Here is a 17,413-nt window from a genome sequence, read left to right as displayed (position 1 = left end):
CTTAAACATATTAGATTGTGTCTTCTTGGTGATGGCAGATATTTTATTGTGAACTTCATGCTTGTGGATTTGTTGAGCTAAGATCTTATTAACCTTCTCTCCATGTTTATAGTAATGATCTAGTTGTTCTATAATAGCCATAAAATGCGATCATTTACAGAAATCTCTGAAATCAAAAGAATCCATAAGAGACATCATGGCTGAGTGACAAATCTATGTTATCAATCTGAATTGACAAAAGAAGATGCGAGAAATAGGTATGCATGACTACTTTATTAAAATTTGACTACACAGGGATTTTAATGATTAAAGGCTTCACTGGATCCTTGGCGTCTCTTCATCTGAGAAGAAACAAGAAACAAAAGATGAATGAGCAGATTACAGCAAACATAACAATTAAACATTCAATGAAACGACTGCAGGACATCAAATGGACAAAAAAGCCAGTTGTCAGTCCAAGGAATGAGACGAAGAAACCAAGATGGGTTATGACACACAAGAGAAGATGTTTTAACAAACTTAAGTAAAAAAGAGTTAAATAATTCACACAAAGATGAATTTGCAGAAAACATCCGGAACCTTAAGAAATTTAGCAAACAAGATGAGACCACTCAACCCATCAAGCCTGCTTGTTTAGCTAATCGCTAATTTGCTCCCAGTCTGTGAAATGCACTGGATTCAGAAAGTATTCCGGACCCTACACTTTCTACACACTTTATGGTGTTGTAGACTCCATTTCCAATGATAAATTGTCTGTTTTTGTCCATCAGTCTACATTCAGTAACCCACAGTGACAAAGTGAGAACAAAATTTTCAGAACAGTTTGCCGATTTTTAAAAATCCTCATTAAATGTGAAATAGAAGAAGTTTGCAACCACCAGAACTCTTTCTAAAAGTGGCAGTTCAGCCAAACTTAGTTACAAGGCAAGAAGGGTCTTAGACAGAGAGTCCAGTAAAAATCCAATGGTCATCTGCTGAGATGTGAGTATCTGTGAGAAGGATGACTACCTCGACCACCCTTCATCAATCAGTCATTTATGGTAGAGAGGCTTGACAGAAATCAGACTTGAGTAAAAGGCATATGACAGTTTAAAGTGCCCTTAAAATCTGAGGAAAAAGATTCTCTGGTCTTAGGAGACAAAAACTGAACTCTTTGAACCTGCCTGATACCATCCCTATGGTGAAACATGATGGTGGTATTATCATGTTATGAGGATGCTTTTCAAAGGGACAGGGAGACAGGTGAGAATTGAGGTAAAGATGAATGCAACAAAATACAGAGAGGGCCTTGAAGAAAACCTGCTCCAGAATGAATGCCACCTTAGACGGGGTGACGGTTCACCATTCAGCATTACAATGACTTGAAACGTACAACAAAAACAAAGCTGAACTGGCTTAAGGACAAGTGTCTTAGTGTCCTTGAGTGACCCTCCTATTGTGTATTCAAACCTTACATTTTTACTTCCAAAATGTAATACTTTACTTGAATTAAATTTCCTCTTCCACAAATCTGCCTTAGCCTGTATGCTGTGCAAGTCCCTCTGTGATGGTTCAATGGATTCTTGATTATCTGGCACTCCACCAAGCTTGGCATTATCTGCACACTTAAGCAGCTTGCTATATGTATTTAAATCAAATTATTTATATAAATTAAAAATAACGACCTTGGTGCTAATCCTTGCTGGACACCACTCTTAACATCACCCAGTTCTAATAAGTTCCCTCACACCTTGATCCTCTGCTTCCTGTGTCTGAGCCAATTCTGCACACATCTACACACCACAACCTGAACATTAGCATAAATCACCTTTTGAAATAATTTCTGAAAGTCAATATCAATAATATCATACGCTCCACCCTGATTGTATCTTGTTGTTCCCTTCTTATAGAATTCCAGCCTGTTAGTGAAACACGACCTCCCTCTTTTGAACTCATGCTGACTGTTCAGTAAAATGTCTGCTCTTGCCATGTTTTTCTCAATATTTTCCTTAATATTTTCTTCCATGTTCTCGTTCTCAATGTGAACGATTTGGTTTTAAGTTCTACATTGTATACAAAGCAAGTTCTGGGAACATGTGAGACTGGATACTTCACAGAAGTAAATGGACCAACTAAGATGGCAGATAGAGTCAATACGGCTTTGCTAAATCATCTGTGCTGTGACTGGCAGACCCTTTTCTTGACGAAGGTTACTGTATAATGAAGGACAGTTTCTATTCTACACCTGAACTGTGTGAGATTTTACTTCAAATCAAAAACCGATGTATACAGCACTGTATGACTGAAGTGCCATGATATACCTGGTCATTCCAGTCACATGAACACACCAAGCTGAAACATGGTGCAGTGTCTGTGCAGCAAGAAGGCAAAATGATTGCAATGAAGTGGAAGGACAAAAAAGACGTCTGCCACCCAGACACTGATCACAATGCAGAAACTGTCAATGTGCATGTTGGGGAAAATGTGGAAGTAAGCCTGGTGCTATGGTAGGTTACAAAACAACACAACAGGCAGCATTGATCATGTAGGTATTAACATTCTACCATGTGTAGAGGGACAAAATAAAGGTGCCGGAATAAAAGTAGACTGCTTGGGGTGCCAAGTGGGTAGAAAAAACTGTTTAATTTCAACAAGAAGCAAGCACTGGAGCAAAACTAAAGGACTTTAATGTGTGTTTTCTTGTCAATAAATTGTTGTTTCAATCAACCATTTCATGGATGTTGTTCTGGCTCAGGGTAGAGCAGAAACCTGGTCAAGATCGAAAATGAGATGTCATCCTCCGTCAAAGGTCTCTTTTTATTTTGGACCAGAAGGGCCGGGGCTTGTTTTGTTTTAGTGCCCTCAAGGGATGGTTACTCAAGGCTGTGATGGAAAAAGGAAATAAGACTGGCTGCACCAGCGCCCCCTCTGTTCCTTGGGTGGTTTTACTTTATATAGGCAAGACTGGAAGAAGACACTCTGGTGTGCATTTGTGACTACTGTCATGCAGAGGCAACATAAAAATATATTACAAAAAAAAATTCTTTCGACATTTACTTGAACAGTGACTATGTGCATTGGTGACTGTTTCAAAACAAATTGCATGAAAGATGTGCACTAAATCAGCACCTTTACCTCAGTGGACACGAGACATTTCCTTTATACTGTAATTTTGTTAATATGTTGGCATTTACATGTTTTTGTTACACACAATTCATTTTTGAGTTGCTGATAATAAAGCTCAATCCCTTTTGCCCATTATTGTCACGCCAAGGAGGGTAACCAAAGTCGACTGGGACACAGAAAAGGAAAAGACAGCGACAGAGTCATATAGTGTCTCACACTCAGTGCCTTACCTTTACAGGTCCATACAAACGACAGGGTCTGTAAAATAAAGAAAGCATTAAAATGATGTACTCTGAAAAAAATGTCCATGACTCTGCTTAGGAATAAATTTAACACAAATAAATCAAAAATCTCAGACTGAAAACGTCTGCAATTCAAGTGGACATAAGAAAGGCATGAAAATTATAAGACCCAGGAAATTTACCAACCACTAATAATAAAAACATTTTTTTACATTTATATAGTGCTTTTCACTGCTCAAAGTGCTTTACGTAGTGAGTGGGGAGCCACTTCAACCAACATCAATGTGCGCATCCATCTGGATGATACGACGGCAGCCACTTTTGTGCCATTACGCTCAGCACACATTAGCTGTTAGATGATGAAGTGCTGAGAGATAGTTAGCCAATTAGAGATGGAGGATGATTAGGGGGCCAGAATGACAAGGCCTTGGTGGCCAATTTAGCCAGGATATCACAGAGAATCAAGGACCTCGATTTTACATCTCATCTAAAGGACGGAGACACTTTTACAGCAGTAGGCAAATCATCGCTGCTGTCTCGGATTGCAGATCGTCGCAGTTTCATATTTTCCATAGACTTACAGAACATTCTTCAAGGAGCAATGCATATCCTCAGTGTGTCCTGATAATTATACACACAGATATTGTACTATTTCAGCACTCCGCTGACATTTTCCACTGTCTCTTATCTTTGCTTTGCAGTGTAATTTCCAGTTTTATGCATCTTGTGTAAAAGAACAAAATTGCTCAGTTATTCTGTAATAACATTGAATTGAATTGAAAAAAAGGGCTACCAGGCCAAGTGTGGGTTCGGCTAAAGAAGTTACTGCCAAAGAAGCAGAAGAAGAACAAGAGTGGGGAGGGGAAAGAAAAGGGTAAGTTAAAGGTAAGAGTGGGGACACTAAATATTGGAACAATGACTGGGATTTGCCAGATTTGATGGTGTGATAGACGGCGCACATGAGGCAGTATGATGTAAGAATATTAGGAGACAACCTATCAGGAATACCTGCTCCCCACTAGATGGCAGCATCCCTCGCTGATGCTACTTGTACTGACACTCACAAGGCATGCTGGCCAATAAGACAGGCTTGTCAGATTCCCTGGGAGTGGCCAGGGGGTTACTGCAGGGATACATGATCGCTACTTTGTGGAACTTCTACTTGGAGTGCTATAAATGGGATCTGCCCTGACTTTGTAAGTACTCTCAGGTCTAAGATTAAAGGAGCTGCTCGACTTCATCCAGGTGAGTCAGAGTCAGGTGTGCCGATGGACTGGGAGATCAGAATCAGCAGGAGAATAAAACCAGAACAAGCAGCACCAGGAATGATTTAGAAAGAAAGTTTGAAATGAAGTGCAGTCATTTGAGAGAGTGTGGAGGAATGGCGGGAAAAGAATAGCAAAGCTGTATTAAGAGAAATTGAAGAGATGTTGGGATAAGACGACAGAAAGGAGCCCAAATACGGACAAAGAGACATGGTGGCAGAACAGAGAGGTTGAGGATGTGATAAAGAAGGAGGAAAAGAAGACCTGGTTCCACCACTAAGGGAGGAAGATAAATAAATTAATAGGCAGACAAACAAACAGTCAGTGGCAAGAGTTCAAGGACAGACTTTTAAGGAGTTGCATGAAAAATTGGAGAGAAAAGTGGAGGAAAAAACACTTTTAGCATAGCAAAGAGTAGGAACAAGGCATGGAAGGATTTTAGTCAGATAAAGCAGATAAAAGATGAGCAAGGTGTGGTCTTAAATAAGCATGATATGATCAAGAATAGATGGAAGAGGAACTGTGAAAGGCTGTGGAATGAAGAAAATCCAAGAGTGCCATTAGGGGTTGGAGGCCCAAATGAAGGACAAGTACCAAGAGTAACGATGGAGGAAGTAAAGGAGGCACTAAAAATAATGAAAACTGGAAAGGCAACAGAATAGGATGGATGGAGGATTGGCCAGGAACAGGAGAAGAAGTTACATGTTGCAGAAATGAGAATGTTGAGCTGGATGTGTGGAAATACAAATAAGGACAGAATAAGATATGAGACAACTTTACAACAGACAACAAGCTTGCAACAAACATCATAGAAATATCAAAGAAAGTTCAGGAAAGTCGGCTGAAGTGCTATGGACATATGATGAGGAGAGACAATGAATATGTTGGTAAAAGAAAGGTGGGGAAAGGAGAAAAAATTATGCATGCCAAAGTGGAGGAGGATGGATAAAGTAAACGAAGATCTGAATGAATGGAGTCTGACTAAGGAGGAGGTGCAGGACTGAGCAGAATGGAGAAGGTTAATAAATCACACTGACCCCCACGTTGAAGTGGGAAAAGATGAAGAGGATTAAGAAGACAGAAAGTAAGGAGAAATCCGGAAAAAATTTTCATAATTGGAGAACAGATGTTAAAAATGATTTATATCAGGTGTCACCTTTTAATTTGACATATTTCCGGTTAACAGACAAGGCCTGTCCAGGAAGACCCAGGACATCACCCTGTTCCCGTTATTTTTCATTTCATTATTATCTGTGCAAGGAGTATCTTGTTTGCCTCTTGTTAATGAAAGTTGACAAAATAAGTAGGGGCTGATGAGATGGCTGCATTACAAACTTGCCAGAACATTACAAGAGAAGATCCTCAGCACCTTGTGATGTCTATGAATTGCAGACTTCAAGCAGTCATTGCATGTTAGAAATATGCGACAAAGTCCTAAAAATGACGGCTTTAATAGACCAATAACAAACCATATTGAATAATAAGTTCAAATTATTACAAGGTTCATATATTGTAATGTATGAAATTCTTACCTCCTACGCAGACTCTCTCATCTCTCTCAGGAGCTCCCTGAAAGAAAAAAATATTTCACTGATCAGAAAACTAAAGAACTGGACTTTGGTTTTCCATATCAGTGATAACTTCATATGACAAACACTGAACAATGACAATGAATTAAATAAAAAATAAAGAATCCCTGATGGGCACTCAGATGACTGAGAGATGTTCACAGCTGTAAGAGAGCAGCTGCTCCATGGTATGTGACCGAGCATTGTAAAAGCCTGTGGTGATCAATTAGCTGCCATTTATGCTTGCCGTTTGAAGACCTTAGTGACAGAATTAATGTCCACACTTGCTCCATGAAAACAACAATTGCCCCTTTCCAAAAGAAAACAATGAAATTCCTTAAGAAGCTGACATATAGAAAATTAAATGAAATGTAGACCTCTGGAATATCATCATCAACACGTCAATAAATTCCCTTGTATGGTGGATTCAGAAAATATTCAGACCAGTCCACTTTTTTATCATTTTGCTAAGTTGCAGCCTTGTGTTAAAATCATCTAAATTAATTTTTTATTCATCAAGTAACACCCAATATCCCAGAATGACCATCCATCCATCCATCCATCCATCCATTCTCTTCCGCTTATCCGAGGTCGGGTCGCGGGGGCAGCAGCTTAAGCAGAGGCCCAGACTTCCCTCTCCCCGGCCACTTCTTCCAGCTCTTCCGGGAGAATCCCAAGGCGTTCCCAGGCCAGCCGGGAGACATAGTCCCTCCAGCGTGTCCTGGGTCTTCCCCGGGGCCTCCTCCCGGTTGGACGTGCCGAACACCTCACCAGGGAGGCGTCAGGAGGCATCCTGATCAGATGCCCGAGCCACCTCATCTGACTCCTCTCGATGCGGAGGAGCAGCGGCTCTACTCTGAGCCCCTCCCGGATGACTGAGCTTCTCACCCTATCTTTAAGGGAAAGCCCAGACACCCTGCGGAGGAAACTCATTTCAGCCGCTTGTATTCGCGATCTCGTTCTTTCGGTCACTACCCATAGCTCATGACCATAGGTGAGGGTAGGAAGGTAGATCGACTGGTAAATTGAGAGCTTTGCCTTACGGCTCAGCTCCTTTTTCACCACGACAGACCAATGCAGAGCCCACATCACTGCGGATGCCGCACCGATCCGCCTGTCGATCTCACGCTCCATTCTTCCCTCACTCGTGAACAAGACCCCGAGATACTTGAACTCCTCCACTTGGGGCAGGATCTCTCCCCAACCCTGAGAGGGCACTCCACCCTTTTCCGGCTGAGGACCATGCTCTCGGATTTGGAGGTGCTGATTCTCATCCCAGCCGCTTCACACTCAGCTGCGAACCGATCCAGAGAGCTGAAGATCACGGCCTGATGAAGCAAACAGGACAACATCATCTGCAAAAGCAGTGACCCAATCCTGAGTCCACCAAACCGACCCCTTCAACACCCTGGCTGCGCCTAGAAATTCTGTCCATAAAAGTTATGAACAGAATCGGTGACAAAGGGCAGCCCTGGCGGAGTCCAACTCTCACTGGAAACGGGCTCGACTTACTGCCGGCAATGCGGACCAAGCTCTGACACGGTTGTACAGAGACCGAACAGCTCTTATCAGGGGGTCCGGTACCCCATACTCATGGAGCACCCCCCACAGGATTCCCCGAGGGACACGGTCGAATGCCTTTTCCAAGTCCACAAAACACATGTAGACCGGTCGGGCAAACTCCCATGCACCCTCCAGGACTCTGCTAAGGGTGAAGAGCTGGTCCACTGTTCGCGACCAGGGCCGAAAACCACACTGTTCCTCCTGAATCCGAGGTTCGACTATCCGACGGACCCTCCTCTCCAGAACCCCCGAATAGACTTTTCCAGGGAGGCTGAGGAGTGTGATCCCTCTATAGTTGGAACACACCCTCCGGTCCCCCTTTTTAAAGAGGGGGACCACCACCCCGGTCTGCCAATCCAGAGGCACTGTCCCTGATGTCCATGCGATGTTGCAGAGGCGTGTCAACCAAGACAGTCCTACAACATCCAGAGCCTTAAGGAACTCCGGGCGTATCTCATCCACCCCCGGGGCCCTGCCACCAAGGAGTTTTTTGACCACCTCGGTGACTTCAGTCCCAGAGATGGGAGAGCCCACCTCAGAGTCCCCAGGCTCTGCTTCCTCATTGGAAGGCATGTTAGTGGGATTGAGGAGGTCTTGAAGTACTCCTCCCACCGACCCTAGCGTCAGTCGAGGTCAGCAGCGCACCATCCTCACTATATACGGTGTTGACACTGCACTGCTTCCCCCTCCTGAGACGCCGGACGGTGGACCAGAATCTCCTCGAAGCCGTCCGAAAGTCGTTCTCCATGGCCTCTCCAAACTCCTCCCATGCCCGAGTTTTGCCTCAGCAACAACGAAGCCGCGTTCACTTGGCCTGCCGGTACCTATCAGCTGCCTCCAGAGACCCACAGGACAAAAAAGTCCTATAGGACTCCTTCTTCAGCTTGACAGCATCCCTCACCGCCGGTGTCCACCAACGGGTTCGGAGATTGCCACCACGACAGGCACCGACCACCTTGCGGCCACAGCTCCGGTCAGCCGCCTCAACAATAGAGGCACGGAACATGGCCCATTCGGACTCAATGTCCCCCACCTCCCTCGGGACGTGGTTGAAGTTCTGCTGGAGGTGGGAGTTGAAGCTACTTCTGACAGGAGACTCTGCCAGCCGTTCCCAGCAGACCCTCACAACACGTTTGGGCCTACCAGGTCTGACCGGCATCTTCCCCCACCATCGAAGCCAACTCACCACCAGGTGGTGATCAGTTGACAGCTCCGCCCCTCTCTTCACCCGAGTGTCCAAGACATATGGCCGCAAGTCCGACGACACGACCACAAAGTCGATCATCGACCTGAGGCCTAGGGTGTCCTGGTGCCAAGTGCACATATGAACACCCTTATGCATGACGAGCACAGAAGTCCAATAACAAAACACCGCTCGGGTTCAGATCGGGGGGGCCATTCCTCCCAATCACGCCCTTCCAGGTCTCACTGTCATTGCCCACGTGAGCATTGAAGTCTCCCAGCAAAACGAGGGAATCCCCAGAAGGTATGCCCTCTAGCAACCCCTCCAGAGACTCCAAAAAGGGTGGATACTCCATCCCAGAATGACTAATAGTGAAAAATAAATTTTTGCAAAATAATGAAAAATACAAATCTGAAGTAGCATATTATTATTATATAATATACTTTGTGTGATACAGGTCATAAAATGAATTATTCCAAATGTCATATATACGTATGTCTCTCTCTTTTATCAGTTCAACTTTGACATCATGGACCAGAAGGTGCATACTGCTCATTCAAGTGATTTATCAAGCTAGCTGTTCTCATGAATTCGTACCACACGTCTCCAATCCTGCAGTCAGTCATTCTGACCATTTAAATGAAGTAAAGTTGTCACCCTGCTGTGTGGTGTCATTGTGTGTCCCACACTGAACATGGACCAGACAGAGCAAAGGAATGAGTTGTCTGAGGAATCCAGAAAGAATATGATAGACCAGTACATTTTAGGTACTTACTGAAAATATTTATACTTACATTAAGTCGTCTAAAGTTATTTTCTTTTTACATGTGTAAAATTAGGCAATGCAGTTAAATTTTCAATGTGTGTGTTATTAACGATTTTAACTATGGAACATACTGAGTACAGTAAAACATTTCTTTGTGTCACCAAGCTTGGTTTCTTTGTAGCTCTTTATTCATATCCTCTCTGATAAACACATATTAGACTGTTTTTCCCTTCTTTCAACATGCAAGAGAATAAATTCCGATTGCCAGCTTCCACCTGTTCGGCGAAATGGTGGACTCCCTCCTTTATCAACTCCCTTCTGTTCACCATCTAATTTCCAAGTACAAAACACTTGTGATTGGACTGCTTCTTTCCCCAACTGAAGATGCCCCTTGCCCTGTCTTTTGCTGCTGATTGGTCATTTGACTGCATTTAGATTTGACAGAAATAATCTTCCAAAAATTAATTCAAAAGGGCTTCTAAAAAGTACTGAATGAAGGGTCTGAATACTTCTATGAATGTGAAATTTCAGGTTTTCATTTGGAATCAGTATCTAAACCAATTTCCAGATCTTACTGAACACACATCCTCACTTTGTCATTATGTGCTCTGGAGAGTAGATTGATGGGCATGAATTTCTCCATTTCAGATATTAAATGTATGACACAACAAAGTGGAAAGTGGCTATGTCTGAGAAGATGCTGCTAAATGTATTCCATTTTTAGAGTGAATTAGCTACACTGCCTATAAATATGGAAGGAGTAAAGCATTAATACTCACCGCAGCAGCCACTGCAAGAAGCAAAGCGATAGTGGAAAGGAAGCAAACTGCTTTCACAGCAAACATGGTGATTGTCTCAGCAGATGAGGTCTGAGGATCTCTAAACATGTGGGCATATTATACACTTTTATATATTTAGACTATGTAAATATTCAATGATAAAATGAATATGTGATCTCACTAATTTGCATGGGTGTTTAAGAGGAGTTAATAATAAAGCATTTGGCTCTTTATCAGTAATTCACAAAAACTAACTCTTAAGACCTAAAGGTATTTTTATAAAGCCACATGCTTATTACAGGAGTTTTACAAATGAGAATAAATTCTGCACTTTAAAGTGCAAAGACGCCTTTAGTTCTGAAATAATCAAGGCAGAAACCTAAGAAACAGTAAAATAAGTCAAAATGTCTAAATAAATCAGCTAGTATGAGCTCAGGCTGTCAAATGTCTCAAAAGAGCAGGTCTCAGACATATTGATAAAAATGAAGATAGGGAAAGCAGTGGGCCTGACTGGACTTGGAAATGAATGTCCTGTCTTGACCAGTGGCTGAAGTGAAATAAACATTTGGCGTTACTCCTTCTACTCCATGAATAGCAGAGGTGTTGTCCTCCATCTGTGAATAGTAGGGGGCGTTGCAGCACATTAAACTACCAGACACAACCACAGTGAAGTCCCAGATTCAAATAAAAGGTTTATTATTAAAAAGTACATTAACAAAAGGCTTCTGTATAATCTTATATATAAACGTCTAAACGTGGAAGTGTTTGTGTCTGTCCGGCCCGGAAGTGAGAGCTGGCGTTGGGGTAAGAGCTCCACTTTCGAGGATACACAAGCGAGGCCAGCACATCGGCAAAATTAAACCTCCTAGGAGATGAGACGCCCAGAGTATTTCCTTTCATTTCCCTGACATCTCTACATTTCAATTTTTTTTCTGAAGATTTCAATAGTTTCTAGGAACTTGTGCTTTTTATAGCATGGGCTTACACTGCTAGTAATGTAATATTAACCATAGCACAAGCTTTGTCCTCTTCCTCCCAACTCCATCTTGCCTGGATGATGTCCAGCAGCACATTTTATCTTAGACATAGGAGTAGTTTCAGATCAATCACACAGCATCTAGGAAGTACTTCTGGGTCAGGCAGAACTTCCGTCTAGTGGTATCTGAGGACTCCAAAAGAGCTGCCCACCAAAAATGCAATCCCCATACAGCTCAGCAAGTGTCCGAATGGGAAGAACACCAAAGGGTATGAAATTTTTACTCAATGTATAAAAATAATAATACTCCCTAGTCATGGGGACGTTAGAAATGAAGTACTTCCGGGCTGAAGAAAAGAAGAAGTTTTCTTCTGACCCGGAAGTGCTATGGAATCATGGACTGAAGGACAGAACCCCTCCTGGGTCACAAACTATATAAAGGACTGTGGAAAAGCCAGCAGACTGAGCCTGAGTTGGGAGAAAGTGTAACAGAGCTGCTGTGTGTAGAGGAGGATTTATTATTGATTATTGTTATTATTATTGACTTATTGTTTATTGTGGAGGTGGAGGTGCTTGGTGCACATTATTGGAAAATTAAAATCATTTCTGGTTATTTTACCTGGTGTCTAAACGTGTTGTCTGCAGGTTGGAGGGTCAACAGCGAACCCGATTGTCACAATATATATATATATATATATATATATATATATATATATATATATATATATATTGTCGAAGATGGCTGGGCTGGAACGCCCAGGAAGACCAGAAGAGGGCTTACGTCCACCTCAGACCACATGGAGGTGACCACCCTGGTTCCTTTGGGCGCCACGGGTACAGAGCTTTGAAGCTTTACCCTGTAGGAGCCCATGGTCACCACCAGGGGGGCGCCCCTGTGCCTTGGGAGCCCTGGACCTCCGCACTTCCGCCAAACCCGGAAGTGCCAGGGGGAAGACAAGCAGGGACACCCTGAGTGCTTCCGGTTACACAGCCGGCACTTCCGTCACACTGGGGAGTGTTGGTGGAAGATTGCCGGGAAGCACCTGGAGCATATCTGGGTGCATATAAAAGGGGCCGCCTCCCTTCAGAAGATGGTTGAAGTCGGCAGAGCAGAGGACGAGGTCTTAGGAGGAGGCAAAGAGACGGCCTGAAGTAGGAAGGCATTGTTGTGGCCAGGACTTTTGGGGACTCTGGGGGTTTGTGTGCTGCACTTGTACATAATAGATAATGGCAAATAAACGTGTGTTGAGTGAGTTGAACGTGTCTGCTTGTCTGTGTCTGGGCCGGCTTCCAAAGTATATATATATATATATATATATATATATATATATATATATATATTATTGGCGGTTGATGCCCTGCCTGGGGTTTGTTTCCTGCCTTGTGCCCTGAGTTGGCTGGGATTGGCTCCAGCAGAACCCTGTGACCCTGTAGTTAGGATATAGCAGGTTGGATAATGGACCACCTACAACTGAACACCATCAAAACCAAGGAGCTGGTAGTGGGTTTTAGGAGGCCCTGGCCCCTCATGGACCCCGTGATCATCAGAGGTGACTGTGCAGAGGGTGCAGACCTATAAATACCTGGGAGTGCAGCTGGATGATAAATTGGACTGGACTGCCAATACTGACGCTCTGTATAAGAAAGGACAGAGCCGACTATACTTCCTTAGAAGGCTGGCATCCTTCAAAATCTGCAATAAGAAGCTGCAGATGTTCTATCAGACGCTTGTGGCGGGCGTCCTCTTCTGCGTGGTGGTGTGCTGGGGAGGCAGCATAAAGAAGAGGGACGCCTCATGTCTGGACAAACTGGTGAGGAAGGCAAGCTCTATTGTAGGAATGAAGCTGGACAGTTTGACATCCATGGCTGAGCGACGGGCGCTAAACAGGCTCCTTTCAATCATGGAGAATCCACTGCATCCACTGAACAGGATCATTTCCAGACAGAGGAGCAGCTTCAGCGGCAGACTACTGTCACCGTCCTGCTCCACTGACAGACTGAGGAGACCCCACACTATGCGACTCTTCAGTTCCACCCGGGGAGGTAAATGTTAACACTACACAACATTATAGACTGTTATACCTGCCTCACAATTTCTACCTTGCATTTTTTAACTTGCACTGCTGTTTTTTTTACTGCTGTTTAATTAATATTGTTTTTATCAGAGATGCTGCTGCTGGAGTATGTGAATTTCCCCTTAGGGATTAATAAAGTATCTATCTATCTATATATATATATAGAGAGAGACAGAGAGAGAGAGAGAGAGAGAGAGAGAGGCATGGTGGCGCAGTGGTAGCGCTGCTGCCTCTCAGTAAGGAGACCTGGGTTTGCTTCCCGGGTCCTCTCTGTGTGGAGTTTGCATGTTCTCCCCGTGTCTCCATGGGTATCCTCTGGGTGCTCCGGTTTCCTCCCACAGTTCAAAGACATGCAGGTTAGTTGCATTGCCGATCTTAAATTGTCCCTATTGTGTGCTTGGTGTGTGGGTGGGTGTGTGTGTGTCCTGCGGTGGGCTGGCACCCTGCCTGGGATTTGTTCCTGCCTTGCGCCCTGTGCTGGCTGGGATTGGCTCCAGCAGAACCCCGTGACCCTGTGTTAGGATATAGCGGGTTGGAAAATGACTGAATGATATATATATATATATATATATATATATATATATATATATAGGATGAGGTTAGGAGCACGCACTGATAGAGTGCATTGTTGCACCCACCACACAACAAAGCAACTCAGGGACAGAGAGCAGCCATGCAACGGGTGAAACCTCAGCACCACACTGGTTCAGATGGAGTGGAACAGTGTGAGTTTTTTGTGGTGGCTGGAGTGCCAATGGTGTCACCAACCCCCAAGTTTTTCCCTGCAGGTTGGAGGGCCTACATACAGGGATGGATGCAGATTAACGTCATATCCAGGACGGAGCAATTTCAGGTTAAGGGCCTTGTTCAAGGGCCCAACAAAGCAGAGTCCCTTTTGGCATATAGATATATAAATATATATATTGTCACAAGTATGAGTCACAAACATTGTAAAGTTTTGGGGCAGCCACCCATATTTTGTTTCCTGGCTGCAAAACTAATTAAATTTGAACAGAGATGTTCATAGAGCAGAGTCCAAAACAGAATTTGATTGTATTGATGTAAGATGGCAGTTTTAAAGAGCAGTACGGGAAATGATGTCATCGTCTCCAGCTATCAGAAGTGACAACATCAGTGGCACCAGAACCAGTAGTGACGTCATCGGTGGAGGCTGAACTGGAAGTGACTTCTTCTTCAGTGGGCTTGCTGGAATTGAAGTCATCAGTGGCGCAAGCAAAAAAAAGGAAGTGACGTTTACGGGGACCGGTGGCGCTGGAACCATGTGGGATATCCCATGGACGGTTTACAAGAGACTGAGAGAGACAGTTAGCACTCTCTGCCGCCCGCTGGTCTGGCGTACAATATATATGTGTGAAGCTTTAAAAGAATTAATTACTGAATTACAGGAAGAGGATTGAATGTATCTCAAGGGTTAACTGAATGTAACTTAAAGCAAAGCACATGAGGTCTCTGCCTTGTCTTGGAGACGCTACAAACTTAATTTTCCAAGGATAGAATGAAATAAATGAGTAACAAACATTCCTTTAGAGAGTCAGGGTAAATTGATGGGAACTCCCATACTGCCCTCCTCTGAAACGTTGCTTACATCAGTGGGAGAATCCTTTAAATGCTCCTCCTATTGAAGCAGTATTCAGAATAATGGGAGAATTGACATGAGTTAGAAGTTACTGGTGGTCTACTGCAACTCTCTGATGGCAGGACTACCGGCAAGTAGATGATTCAATGATGGAAAGTATAAAACCAGACAAGAGGCAAGAATGGCACGTCAACAATAACGAGAGAGTCTGAGGAGCAGGCCTTATACCTTATGGGAAGACACTCGAGAGAGGGAGCACTGCTGAAAAGATATTTGCACACACGTAAATACAGAGGAAAGAGGCCAATAATATACCTAGGCCACGAGACAGCAAGACATTTTTTGTATTCTTTTCTTACCAATCTATGACATGTATTGTGGCTAGAATAAAAATAAAAACAAGCATAAAATTTCTGCTTCTATTTCCAGCTTTTCAAGGCTCATTCCCAGAACATGGCTGGCTTTCCTGATTAACTGAAGTCTGTTGGCATCTCCTCTTGTCGTGCCACTGCCAACATACCGTTCACTAAAGAGTGTCCATTTGCAGACACAGACTAATAGAAAATGTTACAGGAATCCAAACAGCCTCTGGTGGTGTTGTCAGTCCTGTCCTGTTTTTGCATAAGTTTTCAAACCATTTTTTTTACATTGTAAAACAGCCATGTTAATTTCTGTCTTTACCTCATCTTTGTTAACTCTTTACATTTCAGACTGAATGGTATTAAGTGCTAACATTGTCCAGAATTCTGCAAAAGAGTATAACTTGAACTTTACTACCAGACAACATAGTTGGTAGGAGTTTCTCTTAGTGCACCATTCATACACATAACAAGATAAATACAATTTAATAACAAAGTATGCAATACATGGCACCATCACAACATTATATACAGCAGTAGTGAAAAACATATTGCACAAAAAACAAATCTATAAAACATAAAATATTATAGAAGTTATGCAATGCTGAATTGCATTCCTGCCTCGTAAAAAATCAAGTAAGTCTTTATAAAAGAAGCACAAAACAAAAAAACTGACAGAGATGGTTGCCTCAGTGAGTGTTGTCTTCATGTCTCCTAACCTATGATGTATTCGGGACCTTGCAACCTGTTGGGGCCGTTGTCCCAGGTTCAAATACAAGGTGTCAGGGCCAGGAAAACTGGAGGAGCCCGTGGTAAATGTTGTGGTGCCAGCCAGAAAACCACAACCAAAGTTAAGGTCCAAATGAGATGTGGTGCTTAGGGCACACTAATTTTTAATGCATCCTTGGCAGAAATGGTCAACCCTGCACTGGGCCAAGGGCATTGGGTCAGTTAGGCTGATTAGATTTGTGGCAAATAAAAATGGGACAACCCATTCTACCAACCATCTCAGCTGTATACTCCTCAATCTGAAAGGGGCAGAGTCGGTTGCCCTCAATAGATGTCATATTCTTCTGGCTGCTGGAAGAGAAAGAGATGACACCATTAGTAACATTGTACCCTCTCGTTCCTTGGTGGGGCGTCTTACCAAGGATGAATCAGGAGGTTGATCCACAGACACACATGTGTGACAAAGAGTACTGTAAACACCTGACAGAAAAGATGAGGTGATGTCTTTAATGTGATTTTGTCTCAGTGCATATCTAAATCTCAGTTTGTCTCTGCTTTTAAATTATGGCTGCCCCTCAATACCAACTGCAGGTTAGAGACACTTGCATGATGATACTGACTGGATATGTGAATGTTGCACTGTAAAATCTGTGGGTTAAAAAACAATCCCTGAAATCCAGGACAAAAGGAGATTTGTCTCAGAGAAAGTTGAGACACTTATAAATGACATATAATTCGGGGCTGTTGTGGAAAATTAAAGATCTCAGGTCAGCCTGCTATGAGTATTTACTCTTAGACTGCAGTTTCCACCATTACTCCACAGTGTTTCATCATGTTATCATGTGTGTAAATGTTGAAAGTATAATCTTAATGTTACAAATCGTTAAAAATTTCTGCAGTATTTCTGTTGACATGCATGGATTTCGGATGGTCACCTTCTGGGCTCATGAGATGTAAGAGATACCACCCCAGAGCAACAGAGGGTGCTGTCACTACAACTGCCATCTTTTTTTTTATCCACAGCGGTGAGAAGATGTCCAGTGAGGACAAGTGACCCCACACCAACTGGCTGAGTGGAAGGCCTAGGGAGTGGCGGCTCATTTCGGACCAAGTTACTGCCCACATAATGGAGCTCTTGAGGGAGCTATTGAACTGTTACCTTTAGAAGAAAAGTCACACAGACTGATTTTTGTTTTTTGTTTAACT

At 43.2% G+C, this 17,413-nt stretch overlaps 1 long non-coding RNA gene across 1 annotated transcript; it reads right to left on the bottom strand.

Moving 5' to 3' along the window:
* Window positions 1-254: 254 nt before the first annotated feature.
* On the bottom strand, window positions 255-10,571 carry LOC120526366. The gene is made up of 4 exons (XR_005633137.1): window positions 10,472-10,571; window positions 6,145-6,181; window positions 3,336-3,363; window positions 255-341 (listed from the first exon to the last, which is right to left on the bottom strand). It is a non-coding gene; the product is annotated as an uncharacterized LOC120526366 (long non-coding RNA).
* Window positions 10,572-17,413: the final 6,842 nt, after the last annotated feature.

This window comes from Polypterus senegalus, chromosome 3 (assembly GCF_016835505.1).
Source record: "Polypterus senegalus isolate Bchr_013 chromosome 3, ASM1683550v1, whole genome shotgun sequence".
In the NCBI taxonomy this organism is placed as follows: domain Eukaryota; kingdom Metazoa; phylum Chordata; class Cladistia; order Polypteriformes; family Polypteridae; genus Polypterus; species Polypterus senegalus.
Note: the sequence above shows the minus strand (reverse complement) of the source record. Positions and strands in the feature narration are given on the sequence as shown.